The sequence below is a fragment of the Ptychodera flava genome, chromosome 5 (genome assembly GCF_041260155.1).
Source record: "Ptychodera flava strain L36383 chromosome 5, AS_Pfla_20210202, whole genome shotgun sequence".
Lineage (NCBI taxonomy): Eukaryota > Metazoa > Hemichordata > Enteropneusta > Ptychoderidae > Ptychodera > Ptychodera flava.
The window spans coordinates 34,854,146-34,877,605 of record NC_091932.1 but is presented as its reverse complement, the minus strand read 5'-3'; the positions used below and the strand labels follow the sequence as shown (position 1 = coordinate 34,877,605).

General features: G+C 34.7%; 1 pseudogene; it reads right to left on the bottom strand.

Moving 5' to 3' along the window:
* Positions 1-4,311: 4,311 nt before the first annotated feature.
* The window catches only part of LOC139133742 (glutamate receptor ionotropic, NMDA 1-like), a 159,529-nt pseudogene continuing 140,380 nt past the window's right edge, over positions 4,312-23,460 (bottom strand).

Here is a 23,460-nt window from a genome sequence, read left to right as displayed (position 1 = left end):
ACCAAAATCAGACCTCTAGCTCTATTGGCTCGCTCAAAATTAGATATGTACATAATTAATGAGGTATAATATGTGGTGTCATAAGGTGTCCCATCATACCAAATATGAAGGGTGTAGCACTTGTGGTTACTGAGTTATGGACAAATATGTATATTAGAGTGTCAAAGGTCATTGAGGTCACGTGACATTTTGTCAAAAAAATTGTATTGCTAAGTTATACCTATATACCAAAAATCAGACCTCTAGCTCTATTGGCTCGCTCAAAATTAGATATGAGCATAATTAATGAGGTACAATATGTGGTGTCATAAGGTGTCCCATCATACCATACATGAAGGGTGTAGCACTTGTGGTTACTGAGTTATGGACGAATATGTATATTTGAGGTCAAAGGTCACCGAGGTCACGTGACATTTTGTCAAAATGTCTGAGATATCTGCGTGAATGAATGGACTCATGGATGGACGGACATGACCCAATCTATAAGCCCCCTGGACTTCTTCCGTGGGGACTAAAAACTGTGTCACTGCATCCTTTTTGCAATATGAATATGATGAGAAACTAAATTTTTATTTTTCTTGGCCTTATACATGGGATCTACGGAGAACTGACTTATACATGGGAGTCTATGGAGAACTGCCTTATACATGGGAGTCTATGGAGGTGTAAACTAAAAAGTCATCTAACACGGCCAAATTGATCGCATTTTGAAACAAATCAACTTGCATCTGTATGGGGTAGGGTACTATCCTTGTGCAAAGTTTAAAAGAAATTGACCAGGGCATGTCTGAGATATCTGCGTGGACGGACGGACGGATGCATGGACGGATGGAAATGACCCAATCTATATGTCCCCCTGGACTTCGTCTGTGGGGACTTATAAAAGAGGAAAGTACCATTTAGAAAAGTTCTATTAAATTATAAAAATACCGCAATTATATGGTGTCGCTCAAATTTGATCAGAATTGGTATATACCAAAGATCAACAATAAGTGTTGTTTCTATCTGTTCAGTGCAGGAAAATTCTATGTTGATGTTATGACAATGATTTCTGCACAGTACAACCAGAAAAACAACAAGAAATATTTAAACCAGAAAAACAAGAATGACAAAAGTAAATAAGGTCTGAAACTTTAGGTACTGGAGGTCAACTTTAGCAACATGCATAGCAGAAACAGCTTGTCCCTCTTAGTTTGAGCATGGACTTTCTTCCCCTGCTCTACTGTCTATGGTTTGAGCAGGTCTGTTAATATGTAACAGTTCATAAACAATGACAGGAAATGACTAATTAGCTGTTTCAGTTACTGCCACCACTCCCACACATAATAGGTACCCTGCATACAAATAGGTTAAAGGTCAAAAATCTCTTACTCAGATGTGTGGGCTGTTTCAGTTACTGCCACCACTCCTGCACATTTGCAGGATTTCCCCCTTTTCTTTCCTCATTTGCATATATTTGACACTGAGATGTTCATTTGAACAACGTCACATCTCAACCCCTGCATCTACCTGTACACCAAATACTGAGATGGTAGCTTTGGTGGTATGGGAGCCTTTGCATGTGACGGACATACATCCACACATACATACCCACATACATACAGACGCATCGACTCACCATATAAGCTCTTTTTGGTATTTATATAAAAACCAAATATGAGCTAAAAATCAGCTTTTAACCTCTTTTAATTGAAATAATGCTCTGAGTGTCATTTGGAATTTTGTGGAACTCAACACTACCTGCATGGGTAAAACTAAGGGAATAATAGTAGAATAAGGGCCTGATTCAGTACTGTAAATATTACTTTCAAAAACAAAGGATTGTAAACTATTTTTTCTGGAGTAGTCCCACGTTAACTTTATGCACATGATTGAGCTTATAATGTGATATCGTGTGCGTGACGGGAAGCCAACAAAGTTCTCTGAAATGAGATTGTTCAATGTCAATTCGAGATGTCAGATGAAAACTCAATTGCACTTATGAACTCTAGGCAAATTTCTTCTATTGCCTCTGCCCTGCTCTCAACATCACATCTCATGAATAATTAATAGCAACCAAAGTCCTGCAACAGAGGACAGTCCCTTGTGTCCATGTATGCTTTTGCCTGCGATTCCTCACCCCGAGTGAGAGGGTACACCATTAAGAGACAGAGAAGGCACAAGGGACTGCTGACAGTCTAGGATGTGCCCAGCTCGCGCCTTCGATGCTACGCTTGTGATTCCCCACACCATCGTATGTGTGAGAGACTACACTAATAAGAGACAAAAGGCACAAGGGACTGTTGACAGTCTACTGTGTGGCATTCATTTTCTAATGCACACCACATAGCTACACATTGGCCATTGTGTATTGATTCACGAGTGACTGTGCTATAGTGTAACATATCAAAGTATCATTCTTGTAATGGCAATGCAGTCTGTGCCCAAATTTTCGCAATCAATGAAGAAATGTAAATGAGTTAGTATGTCTCATAGATAGACAACAACTGTTAAGGCAAACTATTGGCTGAAAATTACCATTCTTTAATCCAGAGACTTTTAATTTTAATTCAAACTCATCCAGGTCATTTGTGTACCGTCTTCATGCTTTTGATCATACAATTACAACCATTTTCTGTATTAGACAGCAAAGCTACTGCAGTGAACTGCAATAAAAGTACTTACACTAATTAGTTTCAGCTGTAGCCGTGGCCTCTTTGGTGTGGAACAAAGCTACTTGATACAGACAAAAAGTCTGCTTGTACAAAGGCAAAACTAGCTCTGTCTGGGGCTGGGGTTGTAAATGAGAGTTTACGATTGGCACCCTGTGTTCAAGATTAAGATACATGTACAATGTAAAATTACCATGCACTGGTCCATGTACAAATCTTGTTTATTTCAACTTCCCCAGACAAACTGTCTGCATGGGACATACAATATTGTCGATTTTGCCAGCTGTCGACAGCTGAAACTAATTAGTGTGTCAGCAGTTTTATTGCAGTTCACTGCAGTGGCTTCGCTGTCTAATACTGAAAATGGTTGTATAGCCATTATTGAATATGATTACAAAATTATACATAGGCAATCTTCTCTTGTTAGAGGGGAACTTTGAACATGCATTAGCTGTGTTTGTGGCAGGCCCTGATTATGTATCCAGCTACAAACATGTTACTCCTGACAGGTGAAATAAATGTCAAAGCTTGTAGTACAGGGGATAACCAAAAATAAAACAATGAAAACAACTCAACCAAACTGTTGCTGAATAACAGAAAAGAAAAAAATTACACAAAACCAACTCATTTGAAAGATTGACAGGAAGCAACATTTGAAGTCTGTTTAACCAAATTAAAACTTAATTGACTAAGTTGGCTTTGCAGTGGAAAGACACATCTGACTAACTACTACACAATGGGTATTGATAAGGGCCTAGTCTACAAGTTACATTACTTACACTGAATGCCTGACAAGGGAAGACTTCTTTGAGTTGGTCAACACTCTGTTTGAAGGCTATTTGTACCCTACAGGTAGTAAGGATTAAATGATAGATCTGTCATTATACAAAATATAAAATGCAATTTGCCATAGGTATTTTATCCAACCCTGTTTGTTGTAAGTTTCTATATGCATGCATATTTATTTTGTATAACCATCATAGTTATAAATCAAGAAAACCAGATGGTGCAACACCCATTTTCTAACTTTCAGTCAAAGTGGTGACATCAACTTTGAAATGGACACACAACATGCAAACTCTTGAGATAAGTCTTCGCTACTCCATACCAATCCAAGAAATGTGATAATGTCCTTGTTCCTTCAGGGTTGGCCATAATCATTTTGACCTTGCAAAATGTAAAATTCACAACTCTGCTCAGGTGTTATAAAGTGAAACGTAGAAAAGTAGCTCTTTAAATCAAGAAGTATGTCATGCTCAAAGAGCGGCTCTTTCTGATTTTACTTTGTGCATTTCCAATTGAAATGACTCTTGTATTCAACATCAGCGGATAATCACTATCAATGCGATAAATGCACTACTACTATGACACTATTTTGTCTTCATATCGGTATTCAGAGGCACAACCTTGTAAAGGGTTACATGTATAAAGATATATTTCAACACACATGCTCAGTATATAAAAACATTCAGGGGTTTGCTAAATTGTTTCTAATCTCAAAAGACATGCAATCATATAAATAGAGATAATGTTCCCACAGAATTTACATTTTTTTATAAACATATGACTGAGCCAATAAAGACTTCCTGAGTTTTTAGGATAAACAGTGCCATTGGCTAAGTTTTTGAAAAAACACAACACAACAAAATGAAATAGGAGGACGTTAAGACTTCTTTTCATGTAAAAACTGCCGAGTAGGTCTCATGGACCAAAGTAAATGTGTATATTACATTCTTTCATGAACTTAAGATGTGAAGATGCTGTAACAAGAATTCTCAAGGTTGGAAGAGTTCTCAGCTGTGTCATATGTGATATATGCAGTATCAATCCAATAAAACTGAACATACTCATCAATACCGTCAAAACTTACAAATTCAATGATAACAATCGTCTATTGTTCACATAATTTAAAAGTTTGTAAAATAAGGTGCCATTCACGGCATAATAAATCTAACTACAGTAATTAAAACACTTAAAAAAGTAATGAATAACATTTTTCATTTGTCTTTATTACAAGTTTTGAAATCACATGCTCACAAGTAATTGTCAGCTGTCTTTTCTACCATGATATGAATGTCATGTCTTGGGTTTCACATGGCAAACAATATGTATATTGGAAAGGAAAACTTTAATGATGCACATTTCTGATGAGATTAAACAGTATGCAAATTGCTTCAACCCATTTAAAAACACTGGAAAACAAAGGTCTGCGAAGTGTAAATTAAATAGGTGCATTAATAGAACAATTCATACTACACTGATTGCTAACCTATCATGCACAATGAATTATCCACAAGTGCAACAGAGCAGCAAAGAAAGAAGAAGAGAACATATTCAAGAAATACTTTGCAAAGTGTATTGGCCCCTTGTCTGATCCAAGAGAAGGCGGTAGGCATGCAAAAATGTGTGTTAGTCTCTGGTAGCTGTTCATATTGCTATCTGCTAGAGTTCATTTTTATTTCAAACAGTCAATGCAAACAAAGACATTTGTTACAAACCTGGGTGATAATGTGATAAGTATTACAGATTTTGATGATGTGGTGTCAGCTTTTTCAGGTTTTGTAACTGTAGCAGAAGATATTAATTTCCCCCCACAACTGTTTCAAAAAAATCACCATAATTTCGGAATATTAACATTGCATGAGATTAAATTAAAATTTCCATTGCTCTTAAAATGTTTTTCATCTTTGTTATGTGGCTTGTGCCCTCTCTGTAGATCAGGCTTGTCGGGAAGTAAGCTTAGTACCTTAAAACTCTTATCTAAGGTATATAGTATATTATTAATACAATCTAATCGCTCTGAAGCACTGAGGTAGATATGAACAGCAGTAACATAATCCAAAATTATTTCATATGCACCGGTATTGTCTCATAGTAACCTTTATCTTGGTCTATGTCTATGCAAGCAGTAGTGACATAATTTCTCAATAAAATACAGACCTTCATATTGCACAAGCAATTTTGGTATGATATACTGAGTCAACAGATGTGATTGAAAACAACTGAAATGCAGTTCTGCTTCTTACACCAATTGCTCCATGTCAATATCCCAATCTTTCATTCTGTTTACATGATGACCACTCTGAACGCATTCATACAGATAATTCATTGATGTGAACAGGATAAAGTAGCCATACAACTCAAGTAGATAACCTTTCAATTATTGGTACAGCAGTTGTTAATTGTGATCCCATGTACAAATCCAATCAACTTTATTAGCAAATAAAGTAAAATGCCATGTATTTGTTTCTATGGTAACAGCAAACCTGTGTATAACTCAAAGTACATGTAACACATCATTCCTAAATCTATTTCATCATTCCAAATCAACTTTTATTAATTTGCTGCTTCATTTCCTCACTTTAGATTTTCATGTATCAAAAAAGTTCAAATCTCTTACAGATCTCGCATGATACAACAATTAACACTCTGTGGGATACATTTTCATTCAATCCAGCCAATTACTATTTAGGCTTTAACTCTATGGAGTATTGCTGTTCTCGAGTTGACTTTCTACAAACCATTTCAAGGCAATGCATCTTTTGCCTGGCACAAGTGATCGTTCAGTAACTCTCTGTCCAGGACAGATTTGCAGTTCTTTGTTCACTGTTGGTTTCCAGCCTTTGTTGTCGTCACATTTCCACTTTGACAATTTTCAATAATACACTCACCAACGCCAGTTTCAAGTACAGAGATTCTTCTTTGAATACCTCAAATGGTCACCAAACCATATGAAACAATATTTTCTCATACAGTATGTTCTAAGATTTCAAATTGGCTGGCTAGATGATTCCTCTTTAGACTGGATTTTCTGGGAAGTAAAAGAGGTGAGTCACATACTCGTATCTGATCTGCCTGCTGTGTTTGTGATATTGTCTGAATTTCTGATTCTTTTGCTTCCACAACTTTGGGTGGTATTGAATGGGTATTCGATCTCAGATTGGCTCTGGCTTGCTGTGCTCTATTCAGCAGAGTTTGCCGTATGGTTCTTCTTCTCTGAAATATGGATAAAAGTGTGCAGGCTCAAGTAATTTCCAAAGACAATCACAAATAGTAACTGATTTGAACTTTATTTTTACATGAGTCTAAAATCATCAATATAGTGGTTATGATATGCAGGTTATGATATGTTGATTTGAGGTCATATTGGCACATTGGTCATGAATTTTCTTAAAATTTAGCATTCTCAAGTACTCTGTATGTTTTAATGAACAAAACATACTATCAGGTCCTTTTGTCAACCACAAAACCTTTTTAGGACATTATGTGAATTATTTGCATGTTGTCTTTGTTGATGACTTGTTAGTGCAACAGAAAACAACTACAGGAAGGAGTTACAATGTATTGCACTCAGGCTATCTTGCATTGTGTTCCTTCATTTTCGTCTTGGACAATTTAATAACAGTAAGATTGACTGGACTAGTAATAAAAGATTGAGGTTTATTTGTATATTTTTTTATTCTTGCATTTGTTTACATTGCAATACTCCTTTCTCTGAGCTCAAAATCTTAACTCAAAATACTTGACAAAATTTATCACTTAAATACCTGGACAGTACCCCTCCATCTCTGGGCTGCCATTCTTGCTAATTCCATCTGTTTTTCCTTTGTCTCCATATGGTGCTTGTAGAAAATTTCAACAAAGATAAGTGGTATGCCCATAACAATGCCCCCAGCCACAAGAATGAAAACACCTGACCAAAATTGAGAAAGAAAGAGATAGTGTTGTAAAAGTCATCACGTTTTAATGTCAAAAGTCAATTCTGGCCTTTGATGACATTGCAGTATCATAATATTTTAAACCACTGACTTGATACTGTGCTTTCAGTTGCACTTTGCAGCCTCTGACTTACCAGTAATATGTGAAAACTGAAGGCAGATACTCAAGAAGTAGATATCAGTAAGTGACTGTGCAGAAGATGTATATGCTTGTAAATTATTAACTGGTCGATGACCAGTGGATAATTTACAAGCATACACAGTTTCTGCAGTCACTTACTGATATCTGCATCTTGAGTATCCATGTAATATAGATGTTCTGAGGTGAGCTGATTCTGCGAAGGTGAATTTTCATCTGCACTTTAGGATATGCTGTACCAAGTGAGTTTTGGTACAGCCATTGCACATTGTTGAGAACAACTACAGTATTGCTGGTGTATGTATTAGTCCTTTATGAAATATTTAACCATTTATATCAGATGGAATAACCATGTATTCATTTAATTAAGTCTTATCAAGTGATCAAGTTCATTCTTAAAAATGTATTTACTTCAAGAAGACCAGGCAATTCCAGAAACGACCTTTAATAAAATACATATGCTTGTATCACTTGCAATGGGAAACACCTACCTGGTCAAGGCATGTTACCAAGAAATAAAGATATATTAGAAGGCACATTTGTCAAGAGATTAAGGACATCCTACTGCAAATGTGTGCCACAGACTACTAGACAGAGGTTATAAATATACACAAAAAATCACTTACCAGCCATGTTTGACAGTCCTAAAGTAGCTGGCTGATTATCAGTCAGTTTACAGTGTTTGTAACTTATCCATTGTGCGTCTAGTCCTTCCATGACACCGCTCTCATGGAAACTTAAAATTTGAAGTGAAACTTTTTCTGTCCAAGGGCTTCCTTTTTGTAAACCTAAACCAAAGCCACACCTTCCAAACAGCTCACCAACTGTAACCAATGAACAGTCACTAGACGCTTCATAATCTAATACTGCCGAGTCCCAAATGAAAGCATCTAATTCACTGAAAAAGAAAACATGAAAGTACTTGCATTACATTTCAAGTTCTGTTTGTCACAAACGTCTTTTACATTTCTGCTACTTTTCTGTGTAACGTTGTATTTAATATCTCTTTACTATGATTAGCATTAAAACTAAAGCATGGGTGCAGTAGAATTTCAAATAGTTTACATTTTGAATATTTAAGCTAAGCAAGGTACAAGTATCAAAAATAAAGAAGTAATGACACAATCTTGGCCTTTCCACATTTTTATCATAATCTACACATGTAGTGGACACTTTTAACTCTCTGGTGCAACATCAGAACAAAAGCTAACTCAAAACTATCGAAGAACAGTTTACCTGGGGGGTTTACTGCCCACAAAAGAGAACAAAGTTTCACACATGAAGAAAATTACTTTCATTTTCAAGATTTTCACAACTGTGAGGTGCTCACAAACTTAATGGTAAGAGCTACTTACTTTTTTCTAAGGGCTTCTATAGCATCTGTTACATTGATAATTGTAGGATTCCATGAATTGATACATTGTTGACAGTTCAACTTGACGCCGGAAGTACTGCTCCACAGAACTGCCTGTGACTGTTGCATATTTAAAGGAATCTGATGGATTTCTTAGCTGTAAAGGAAATATTTAGTTTAGTATGACAAATCACAATACAAATAAATAAAAGCAAGTCTGCATAAACACCTGGATTTGTCTTTGATCTAATCAAAGTTATCTTAATGACAGTAATTTCATTGTAGCACTTTCATATCTTTTTTCCCATAATTATTCTAGACCTTGCTCATCACAAGAACTTTTTAAAACAGTATGCTCTTTCCCTGCTCATGTCAGAGATATCTTGTGTAAGAAGGATCTTTATGTTTCTTTCAGGTGACAGATAGCCACGAAAAAATTTCTCCTGATCCCAAAAGGAAAGAATATACAGTACGTGATAACTCCTTGCACAAGGTAGTCTGCAGCCCAAAATGAAAACAGCAGGTTGGCTAAGAGGACATTTCATGAGGAAAACAGCAGTGCATGTTGAAGGATGTGGATTATTAAAAACACAATGTACAAATCAGCATTGGGTATTCATATTATCTTGTGTGTACTACATTGAGAAGACTTCGATGATTAACTGCAGGGACACCCTGACTTAATTACAAATTATAACAGTCAGTGATTTGCAAGTGACTGTGAAAATCTAAACACTCCATCAATATTGAAATAGCAACTGAAAAGTTGTGGTACACAGACCCTCCTTACTGACCCTTGGATCATTTATTCCTGTGATGCTGGATTCTGGTCTGTCTAAGACAAGGAATGCTGCTAAGTTGGCAGTATAGGAAGCAACCATTATCATGGCAAATCCCGCCCATACCATGCCAAGCACTCTGGCACTAAGACTGCGTGGTGTACCTGAAACAAAACCATGCACAAATTATATATCATGTACATTTTTGGCATTTTCATGGAAGAACTGCTGGTTCTTTTGACTAATTGATTTAACAGGCCTTACATAAAAAATATTTGCATTGTGTGATTTGTACTGAAAGATAAATTTTGAGAAATAACATTTTGGACTTGCAATTTTTGGATTATTTGAAAACCCAAATCCTGCATTTGGTGATAACAGTGATTTTCTGTCTTTGGTATGGAAATTATTACTGTACATGTACTTGTAATAGTCGGAAAACATCAATTTGACAATCAGAAATGACTTCCAAACTTCCAAACTTACCCTCTCCCATTCCACTATTCAACAGAACACCCCAGGAAAACCACATGGCTGAGGATAAAGTCAAGGCGTCCTGGTCCTCATTACTTTGAGACGTCTTGAAGCGGCCAAATGGACTGAAGCGGTCCAAGACATAGAGGATAAGAGCCACAATGTGTACTGCTAAACCAATGAGAAGCCACAGCTCCATCTCAAATGGCTGGAAGAATGATGCAAAGCTACTGCCATGGTCTTTCTATGCAGAAAAAAATAGATGAAAATTATATAAGCTCTGAAAGACATTAGTTCTGAAAAAAATATCTTTGAAAACATTATATCTGAACAATTTGATGAACTTAAATAATGGGGGAAAAGCAATCATTTAGTGACCTTATGGTATTGTATACAAAATAGAAAGACAATTCAATATCAAAACAAGCGACCTAGCGGCCGATATAGCTCCGCTGTGTTTATGTAGAGAATAACTATTTTGACACATGTTGATGAAGAAGGTGGAAATCTTTGATAGCTCAATGCAGTGGCCAGAAAAAAGTGGCTAAAATAGCTGAAAAAATACACAATAGAACATTTCATTGTACTTTGAGTATATCACATTGGATCATCCCCAAGAACATGTCAACCAAAGCTATCCGATGAGTAGTTTTTTGGAGAATAAAATTTTCTGACCAAAAATGGCAACAATCGCCCCAAAAAAATAAAATTTGCAGATTTCATCATAATTTCAAAAGATCAAATTTAGTTCATCTATAGAAACCTGTATACCAAATTTGAAAGCTGTTGAACAGTACTTTTTAGAAACACATTTTTAACCAAAAATGGAAAAAATTGACCCAAAAATTCAAAATTGCAGATTTCATCATAATTTTCAATAAATATTATTAGTTCATCTATAGAAACCTATATACCAAATTTCAAAGCTATCAGATGAGTAGTTTTGGAAATACACATTTTTTGACCAAAATTGGCAAAAATTGCCCCAAAAATACAAAATTACAGATTTCATCAGAAATTCAATAAATATTACTAAGCTCATCTGTAGAAACCTGTATACCAAATTTCAAAGCCATCAGACCAGTACTTTTTGAGAAAGACATTTTTTGACCAAAAATGGCAAAAATTGCCCCAAAATTACAAAATTGCAGATTTCATCATAATTTCAATAAATATCATTAAGGTGATCTGTAGGAACCTGTATACCAAATTACAAAGCTATCAGATGAGTAGTTTTGGAAATACACATTTTTTGACCAAAAGTGGCAAAAAATGCCCCAAAAATACAAAATTGCAGATTTCATCATAATTTCAATAAATATCATTTAGTTCATCTGTAGGAACCTGTATACCAAGTTTCAAAGCTATCAGATGAGTACTTTTGGAAATACACATTTTTTGACCAAAAATGGCAAAAATTGCCCCAAAAATACAAAATTACAGATTTCATCAGAAATTTAATATATATTACTTAGTTCATCTATAGAAACCTGTATGCCAAATTTCAAAACTATCAGACCAGTACTTTTGAGAAATACATTTTTTGACCAAAAATCACAAAAATTGCCTTAAAAATGCAAATTTGCATATTTCTGCACAATTTGAACAAATCTGAATTAGATCATCCCTAGGGACATAGTACCAAATATCAAAGCTATCTGACTGGTAGTTTTGAAGGAGAAGATTTTTAAAGGTTTTTTTACCAAAAATGAAAAAAATTGCCTTAAAAATACAAATATGCAAATTTCACCACAATTTAAACAAATCTGTCTGAAGTCACCCTAAGTAAACTGCATATCAAATTTCAAAGCAATCAGACAAGCAGTTTCAGAGAAGAAGATTTTTTACCAAAAACACCAAAAAATGCCCCAAAAATACAAATATGCAAATTTCACTACGATTTGAACAAACTTAAGTGAGGTCACTCCAAGTGAGCTGAATATAAAATTTCAAAGCATTTGGACTTGCGGTTTCAGAGGAGAAGGCAATGTTGACGGACGACGACGGACGACGACGGACGACGACGACGACGACGACGGACGACGACGGAAAATCAACCTATTTGATAAGCTCCGCGTCGCTGACAGCGGAGTTAAAAACTCAATAAAATTATAAACATTCTTAGTTCTGTCTCATTCTAATTTGAAAATGGTAGCGAGCACTTGAGTCAACAGTTGGACATTGTTTGTTGCATTGCTAATTATATGAATCAAACGATTACTTTCTGTATTTAGTATTTTGAAAACTGATATTACAATTTGGGTTGTTAGGCATATTTTTGGGAGGGCAAAAAAGGACCCTAATAAAGGTGAAGAATTGGTGAATATTTCATATTTGACACTGTTGAACCTTTCAATATCATGAATATGTATATTCTAATGATGCTGCTAAGCAAAATCTAGCAAGCACATTTGGAACTGAACAATAAAAGAGTAAAAGCAAGCATCTACACTAGTCTTCCAGTGAAAGGTTGACAACACAGGTGTACCAGTATGTGGCTTACCTTTTTGACAAGAATTGTCAATCCTTGATATTTGAATGGAACTGAAAAGTCAATGTACTGAGCACGCTCATTGTTGATGGTCAGAGGTGCTACAATCATGTCGGCTACGCCATCTACCAACTCACCAACCATCCCATTCCATGATTTCTTTGTGTTTCCACTTTTCTGGAAATAAACATTGTGTCATATATAAATATGTAATCCAGCAAATCATGTTAGAAACGCTTTGTTAGAGGATTTACTGGTTACTTTGTGCAATACTTTTTTCATGTACACCATCCCATCACTCTGCAAAGGCTAATAAAATCTGACCAATATGTGCCATATGAAGCAGTTTTCTGACACACTCTGTGATATATCAATCAATATCTAGTTTTACCAGCTGATTGATTAAAAAATACCCACTCTATTAAACGTCAAACCCCATTAGTTCTATGATTGGCTATATGAATTACTCCCTTCCGGGAAAGCTTAAAAACATTACCCATTCTGAGAGATGTAAACCCATATTATTATTTTCTCTAATATGATTCTTCAATATCCTATGGTATCCAATGTAGTTCCCCACAATGTTCTGCAATACCTTACACTTACCCCATTCTGTCTTCCACTAGTAATTTCCATTTGTCCATAGAAACCATCAGGAACCAAGTGCACATCATATGTGAAATTCAAATTGTCTGCTAGTCTGACCAATAAATCAATACAAAATCCACTGCAGCACATCATTGACCCTGTGCAATCAAGACAAAAAAAACAGAGACTATAATTTTCACTTTCATAATGGAAAGGACATATGAACAAAATTTTCCTTTGCTTCTATTGTTTTTAAACTATCATTTTGCTATTAAAAATGTTATTGATTATAATGTGGTACACTGTATTTACCTTTTATGGAAATATTAAATTTATAATATCAGTCATATTGTTTAGTCAAATTTCAGCCTGTAAATATATGTAGTAGACATGGTTCCTTGGATTGATATTGACAAAAAGAAAGTACTTGTCAGTAATTAGTTTGCAGTTTGTCTTTGCACTCAATATTCACTGAGTGATTTTTGAGATATCTCCTAATTTGTGGGAATTATTAATTATAAAAATATCCTTAATTATTCAAGCCAAGCACATCAAAACTAATCAGATCTCATTGATTTTTAAAAAGTTCACCTATGTGCCAAATTTTGTTTCCATCTAATCAGTGGTTCTTAAGATATCACATCCATAGATGGATGGAGAGACAAATAGAAATTCGCGCCACATTATGAACATGGGAGCTTAAAATGTGCAGGTTTTACAAAGCCGCGAGAGACATAAACTGTTTATCTTTTGTTTTTGTAGTCTAATACTTTAATGAATTTTATGAATTTAATGTACTTTTTGTCTTGGATATGGGTACTCCATTACTGTCCAACATACAAGAGACATAAACTCTAAATTACCTTTTATTTTCCTAGTCTCATACTTTTAAATAACCTGTCATTTAATTTCTCTCTTTTAATGGGCGCACTATTACTTTTTTCCTAAAGTTTTTTCTGCAAATGTAATTTACCTTTTGAACAACTGATTTTAATCAATCTTTTTTGTGTCTTGACCTCTAAAAACTTTTTTTTCCTCACCAATGGAATAATTTTGTTTTATAAATTATGATGCATAGAAACAAACAAACAAATAAACAACAAATTGATAAATAAATCACATGCTTTCATTTATAAACTTCAAGAAATGAATCATCTGTTGCTTGATGTTGCCATGTTCTTAGACTAAAAAAATATCACATAAAAAAATAAATAAAAAGTGTTCACTTACAATCATCGGATGAATTATACTGTGCACATTCAACAGCATTGACTTCATCGCTGCATGTACCATCACTGTTTAATGGATCCACAAACACAAATGGTGGAGTCAATATAGTTGTAATCTGGGAATGAGACCATGGAAAAAGGGACAGTAGATGTTTGATTAATATTGTTTACATTACTGACTTATTCTTTTTGATTACATAGTATGTTATATGATTTTGAATATAACAGTATGTCAGATATCGTGACTTGCTTGTGATGGGAAAGTCTCTTTGAGATTTGTATGTGACCAAATTACATTTGTATACATGGCAGACTGAGAGAAATTTAAAAAAAAATATTTCAGAAAATATGAAAGACAACCTGGAAAGTATGCTTTTTCAATTTTTTGTTTTCCAGAATTGTTGGTTTAAAAATTTAGCAAGATTTAGTGTACACTTTAAAACAGCAGAGATAGCTCAGCATAAGCTTTTAAGCTTTTTTGGAGGTGGAATCAACCCTTTGGATAGATTTTTGACTCTCTCAAACTTTTATAATACTTTTTGGCTTAGAAATTGTGGGGCTTTATTTTGAAGCTCATGGGAAATACAAAAATTTTCTATTTCTTTTTTTTTTGTTAAAATCGAAACTTTCTCTTTTGCCTCACAGAGCAAAAATTCGAATGGATACAATTTTGAATTTCAAATATTGGCAAATTTTAACAAAAATCTTTACACGGAACAAAAGTTTGCATGGTGACCCAAAATTGTTATGATTTTGAAAGAGAACAGCCTAAATAAAGTTTTGTTGAGGAAAGTGGAGCAAAAGTTAATGACTCTTTCGATTTTGAGGTGAATACTAGCTTAACACTTGGCATGTTTATGATGTAAATAAAAATACTGAATATCATTTAGTTAGTTCACATTTACCAAAATCTTTAAGATTCATTGTTACGTTAATATTCCCATTTACCTGTAACCTTGATGACAAAGAAACACCCTCTGGTGGTTTACCAACTTGACCTCCTGGCCATACAACAGAACCAACTCTAAGCCGAGACTTTTCCCATAATCCAACAGGAACAGCCATATTTTGGTCATTTGCTGATTTCTGTACATTGACAATCACATAGGATGGTGACTCTCTGTCTCCATGGCTGTCAAATGAAACTCTACCAGTAACACCATCATTTAGTATTGTGCTTATTAGTTTCCTACAAAGGAAAAGAAAGTGGGAGAGTAGATTTATATAGCTCTCCTATTCTGTGAAACCTGTGACAAGAAAATGGTTATAATTGCAATAATGGCATTTTTCAACTTTTATTTTTTATTTGGAAAACAGGTAGAAAGATCAATCACTTCAACATTTTAATAGTTCTAACAAATAGTGTTACACAAAATATGGAGAGCTAAATTCACAGACAGGGTTCTGCAATACTAAATGCTATCATGAAAATGAATTAAAATTTGCATTCAAGTCCTGTTTGATGATTGCCTTGACTGAAAAACGCTTTGTATGGCTTTACCGCCCTCATACAGCTACACACAGAAATGCTTTTGTTTTCAATTGGCGAATGCAACTTCAGCTCTGGTTGCTTCAATGCCGTAAAACTCTCATAAATCAGCACAACTTGAGAATGCCTTTGTTTAAATTGTCATAATTTCTCTGCATTGCCAGCAAACATGTATTGTATAGATAGCATTTCCCTCTTATTAAAATTAAGCTAGTTTTCCTTCGGTGAATTTGCCATTCTACTGTTTGGGTACTGAAGGAATTGTAGTATGTATAGTATTTATGAGTGGATGACTTATACCTATATTAGCTGCTGAAACAATGGATTTACCTTGTATCTGGCCCGTGAAAAAGCAAATATAGACATGATTTACCTGTGAAAGACTGGTCCACTTGGCCAAAATTTTCCAGAAGTTTGACAGGTTTTGGGTGGTAGTGTTGTGTTTTCTGAGAAAAAATTCTGCAAAGCTTTGGCGATAATATGGATGGCATCTGTTACATGGGCTAGCTCATTGGTTCCATTAATCAGATGTAACCCAATTACACCTGTTAGAAATACAACAAACAAAAATGATCTTATGAAAATCGTGTTACACAATGGAATATTTCTTTTTTTGCTGAGCATTTTGGCTAGAAAAAAATTTCTCCAATGTTGCAGAGACTAACTCGTGGGGAAACAAAGTGATATACCATTATTTAACTTTAATGAAATACAAATAGGTGTCTATATTATCCAGAATTTGTACAAACAACAGACATGTTGACATATGATTATCTTTCTGGATTAGCAATATATGATAAATACAAATATAATCTATAACATATAGATTTCTGCGACAGCTTTTCAATTTACAATGGATATTTTTTGCAATATTCATTTAATATGATGAGACTTTTTGCAAGTTAACAACAAGGCATCCTGCAAACACGTCTGATCGCAGATTATATCAGCCGAGACAGACCTGTTCCACCAATAAAAGATTAAATGCATGTCTCATAAATGTTGAAAGTATTCTCAAGAATGTGAACTGAAGATGTCTGCTTGTTTCTAGAGGTTACTGACCACTCACTTTGTAACTCTGAGATAATGTTGCTGAAATACGTTTACAGTTATTGCAGAAATTTTAACATTTGTGTCATATAAATTCAGGAAGTTCGTATTTTGTGACCGGAAGATATCCACTTTACAAACTATTTTTTCTGATAAAGTTTATGCTTGAGGATTGAAAAAATAGAATGTTCTGATGATGCTATCTGACTCTGGATCTCTACAAGAATGTTGACAACTTGCAAGATATCAATCTGCCAGGAAGGTCACATAGGGTCATATCCATCAAAATCACTCACCTTGAGGGAATAGTAATTTCCTACGACCAGGGCTGAATGCCACACGGCTTTGTCAGATACTCAGTTGAAAATATTTAACCATGGGAACGATGTTAATAATTATACCTCTTACATTTTTTTCAAAATTTGTGATTAAGAAGTGTATGTGGTTCGCTAGCACAGAGACTGTCAATTTAGATTTTATGCTATCTTGTTTACACATTACAAGGACTTGATATACAGTTTCATAGTCATTTATGGGACAATAGCACCCAATGCTTATAGGGATGAACATTCAGCTTAATTCCTTTGATTTTTACTTCTGAAAAACATCAAGTTTGTTGTTTAACAACAATGTTAAATGATATTACTATTGTACCAGCAAAGGAACATATTTTTGGTTATATCAGTTGTCTTGTTTCTGTGTTGTTGAGAAATTGAGAACTTTTGATTTTACTTAATTTTAAATGGAGAAAGCGATCAAGCCAGGATTTCAGAAAATAATGTTTAGCAAATTGATAGTTTTTAGTAAAATGAGCCATTCCAGTTGCTGAAAGAATGATAAATTCTAATAATATGGCCGATGATTCAAGTTTATTGCCTTCAGATTTGTACAGCATATGAGAAGCAATATTTCAATAAATCTAATCCAAAACCAAAAACTGCAGATTGATATTTTGTACTCTTCTTAGAATGTAGAATTTTGAAAATCACAGAGAAGACATGATATACTTACCTAATGGAGCCTGTCTGAGAGCTTTACCCGATATTGCTTGTTCTGTCACAAACCAGACATTTCCTTCACCTGTGAGGTTGTACTTAGCAGCTTCTGCATAGATCTCAATGGCATCATCTTCACTGAGGATTAAAAATATGACAAGATAATCAATTAAATGTGGCAAAAAATGGCAGGGACTTTGTTGGAGTCTAGAATTCAAAGTTTACACACTGTCTTCACAGGACACATTACTGCTGAAATATTGCAGGACCCAGCTTAGTCTAATGTTATTATTTAAGCACAGAACCTGTAAAACTAGATTAATTTTCATCATGCTATAAAACTAATATTAGGTTATACTTTGGAAATTTTGGAATAATGAGAAGTAAATATCTGCAATGTTTGCTTTTGGACAGTAAGACACTCATACTATGCTCTCGTTAAAAAAAATACATGAAAGAATTTTAATGAAAAGTAATCACACAAATCAAAAACTATGACCGAGAGAACTACTTTTGCAGTATATTGAAGTGCTATTTATCACACCATTGAAGTTTATGGCAAAATGCAGCAGACTTAAGAATGTTATGATGTTGTAAACTCTGGTTTCAGAATTGTTATCACCATATCATTCATTCCAATGAGGATTAAGACATTAAATACACATAGCTACCGGTAGATGTCATTGAATGTAGCAGCAATTCTGATAATATGTTTGATATCTAGCTAGTAAGATCAGACGAGGACAGTGTACCCATAACTGTTATTCATTTGGGTGTCATCAATTCCAATACTGCAAATTAAAGCAACTACAAATTGGTATTTTAAAAATATGACATGAATCAATTGATTTCACAGATGAAGTTTATATGGAGGTTGGTTAACATTCCATAGTACAGTAAGTTACACACACATTTGTGTGTAGCATTTGATTCCCAATCCAATATAGTTTATCAATGACACTAAACATCTTTCCTTCTTTTTGTTATTTACAGATTATTTGAAAATACATGAACTAACTAAAGATCAAATTAAATAATTTGACAAACTTTGATAATTTTCTTGAAATAAAGCTTAACTTTCAGCTATTTGCACATGAATGAGCTAGTTGAACTACTTATCATCAGCTGGTTAAACACAATTAATTTTCCGTATGGCCTGAGTGTACATGTATGCCTTTAGGATTTCCATGGTAACAAGGGTTCATAAGTCTCAACTCTCCTTAGAGCTTTCTGAACATCCAATGGACATTTTTGTCTTGATTAGAGGAATGCAGCTGATGGCTATTCCATTTAAGCGGAGCACAGCTCCTGCTGGGTCAGTAGATTCTCTCTGTACATATTGCCTGTGAGAATTAAGCTCCTTATTCAAATTTACAAACAGATATAATCTGATGCAGTGTCCTCAAGAAGTGGAAGCATAGAGATATCATGAATGAATTTAAAGATCGAAGTTTAAACTAATCTATAAAGAAATCAATAATTGACTTAAGGGATATTGATTTATATTACATCAGTAATCTTCAGTGTCCTCGTTCAGCAAGACTGACACAAACACTGTTAAGAATCAATTGAGTTAACATAGAAACTTTCTTGGTGTTTGTCTCTCTTTCTCTTCTATACCAATTATTTGGCCACCCCAAGAAAGATATTGATAATTCAAACTTCCCAGCATGCATAAGGCATAGTATACCACATATATTTCCTATGCACTGGGAATTATTTCATTGAGTTGACGTCAACTTCGATACTAAATTCATTGTCATTTGTATGCAACTCTTCATGCATACAGATACTGGAGTTGTTCAATACTCAGACTCAACAAACACCCATCACAGCATTCATGTCATTCAGAGCTACACTCACTCGGGTGCATTTATTCTACTTTTAGGTCAATTTGGAATCTTTTCAACATCCTGATAACTGCCAAGGCTTTCCAGTTCTACAGGGATTTCGCTGCTGAGTTAAGAGTTCAGATGGAATTAAGTTTTTCCCCTGTGGCACTGTCTATGCATATTGTATTATCTCCAAGACATGCTGAAAGACTCAGCTGGCTAGTGGCTTTTTTACAACGTACAACCCTTTTGTATTTCCTGTTTAATTGAAATTTTAGAAAAGTGGATATCCTTCTAAATTTTTCAACGATCGTCACTTTTTTCAGTGGAGGGTACTTCTCACTGCATGGCTTGCCATTCTTACTGTTAGGTTACTTTCCATACTGATGATATACCCAGTTGGTAAAATTGCATACATGTGAGTGATCAGCTTCACAATGGGCTTCATCAGTGTAGCACTTTTTGATGGATACCTATAAAAGCTGTGTCACAGATGGACGCGGATCGCCATTTGATTGACAGGAGTTGAGGTTACTTGAGAGAACGCCACAATGAAAGATGCTTCTCAATGAGACAGATATGGATTTGCAAGAATGAATGAAGACTGTTAATAGCTTTGATTGATCATGTTGTGCACTGTTGAGAGCAAGGCGAATCAATGTGACTCATTTAGAATGGAAGACAGAGAAGCTGGGTCATAGCTGCTAGTCAATTTCAAAGTTAATTTAAGGCAAGGTCAATGGGGAAGCATGATTGCTAATTTCTGACTTAACATGAACTTTTATGGCATTACTGTCATTCCCCATGTGTGAAAAGATAGAAAGTGACAGTTTCATCATCAGACTGTCCTTCAAATTGCTTACCGATCTTATGCTGCAATGCATGGCTACTAATATAACACAAACATTTGATTGAAGAAAACCACCATTGGACTTCAAATAACGATGATCGATATCTCATTTCATTTGGTATGGGCAAGGCAATTAATCATCACATGAGGCCATCAAACTATTAAATACCCTTCAACTTCATCTTTGCAATCAGATAGATAGATCTGACAGCAACTGTCTCCAAACCTCAAGAACTACAGTCTGATCTCTGTCGTCATACAGTTGAAGCATACCGGTACTGACTGTGTCATCAGTCTGCTTAACAGTACCGGTGGCTGAAACCAAGATTTTGTGTTATGAACATTTTACTTATGAAAATAGCGGGGATACTGGTATTTTTTCAATTTATCATTTTATGTGGTAAGTAATGGTTTGGTAGATATAGGTAACTTCATTATGTTCCCTTTGCAGAGAAATCAAATGAGCAGAACATGAAGATTGGAAGCAAAGGATAATGACAACAGAACTAAATCTGGCTGAATTTCACTACATTGTGCAATGTGACATTAACAAAGAGGACAGCAACTGAAAAGTTGCACAGATCAGAATGTAATATCTGTTACTGACACTCTAAACATTACAAAAATTCAAAGTAGTCATGTAAAAAAAGTACCAAGAATAGAATAAATGTCAGAATGAGAATACAAAATCAAAACAATGTGAATTATGCCATCACAGTGGACTTTTCAGATTTGTGGAAAGAAGAGAAAAACTTCAAGATGAAGAAGGAGAAATTAACCAAAGAGCAAAGTCCAAGGAAGCCTGCCAACGGTGTGAACCTGAAAGTGAGAATGTATTGTGTTACACTGGAAGATGTGTTGAACAGCTCAGGCTGAAATTGAAAAAGTGGCCCTAGCTATGCAACATGAAAAAAGACATTACCAAACAGTCAAAATCAAGCACTTTTTGATCTTTATATCACTATCTTGTATCAAAATGGTTTTGAATCTAAAACTGCTTCCACTTTTGTGAAACAGAGCTACTTTCAGTCAATTACCAAAATAAAGATATTGTTTCAATCCTAGCAAAGTCAAATGTGAAATCTTGCATGCATTTGATGTCAACTTTCACAATGAATGAATGCTGGAATGCTACTTAAACATCATCAGACTGGGAGTGTACACTCCAGGGGAATGCCTTAACATAAAGGCCCCTTTAACATCATTGTTCAGTTGGTGAGCATACGCTTTTAGCACTTTGTGTTCAGCCATCCTGAAGAAGTTGTCGAACTGCATGGCTGCACTACGCAGTTAGTATATCTATTTCTCTTCCACACGACAACTTTGCCAAATTAATGAACCTCAATAAATATAGTTACTTGTGTTAAATGGTTTTAATTTTACAATGTGACCGTCTTTAGTTTTAATTTCATTTGGTACAATACAGCGATGTGCGTACTGATCATAGCATTCCTATTATTAGATTTACTTCCAATCCACTTGTGTGACATTCAAATACGTTTTCAGTCAACAGTAGTGTGATACAAAAGCCATCAAAAACTATTCATGAAACGTCATGGATTTGAACAGAATGGGATTTCCTCTCAGCCTACTTTGGACTCAATTTGATAAGTGTAAGTGGATCGCATACGGATTTCTTCAAGCCAGACATGAACCAACTGAATAAACTCCTTTGTTTCAGTGTATGTAGTGAAAAAATGCCCATAATTGACACTTTCATTTTCTGTAGTTACTTCAACAAGTTTCAATCTAGTCAAAATGAAACTTTTAAATATCAAAATGAAATAAAATTGATGATAAATGAATACAATTTCACTGTTGATATACAGCTTCAATTAAAAATGCAGGTGTATTTGCTAATTAGCAATCAATTGGTATCAAACTGCTGAATGTCTTTAGTTACACTATCATATCTTGTATCACGAAAGTATCTCATAAAGGTTCATAAACTTTTGGACCTTATAGATAAATAGCTTCAATTGTGAAAGTTCACCACTAGAAATACGCTAATGAGCTATGTCATCTGTATGAAACTCCCAATGGACCTTCAAAACTCCTTCATTTTTGCATATTGAATAATATCTGCAGCAAGATTCCTCACATCGGATGCAGTCACTCTGAGACTATATCTGAATAATTTATGCAAGTTATTTTTGGGGGTTTGGTACAGTTTAAATAATTATCATGCAAATTCTTTTTAAATGTTCAAACAATAGCAATCAAAAACAAACAAACAGTTCTTGGCATTGCCAAACAGAATTTACATACCAGATTTGACTCATATCTGATGAGCCATTCATACAACCGCAAAACTGACTGAAACAAACTTACAGACAGATCAACAGACAGACATCAAACAGATAGATTGAGGTATAAGTATGATAAAAGCTCATGTGTGTAAACATATGAGCTAGAAATACATGTTCTTATAATTAGTAGTTAAACAGCAACTTTAACATCCATGTGGATACTCTCGTCTTTTTTACCTGACTTCATTTCTCAATTTTGTTGAGTGAGCTTCCTCAAATCATTCTTACTTGTATTCACTCTGTTTTTCTTTGTTTTGAACTTTTTGAATTCTGGAATGTGTAAAATACGTGGCTCTTTTGTCACAAAAAGTTTCATTTTTTTGGATTGGTATGATAGCCTCTTCGCCTTTTGATTACATAAAAGCTGGTTCATGAGAAACATTGTGTTTTCAGAAAACATTGCAATCCTACATATAAAACATATATTACATAGTTTTAAAAACTCTTTATAAGGTACTATTTATTTGACATTCCTCTTCATAGAATCAAACCTTTGATTGGAAAATAGCTAG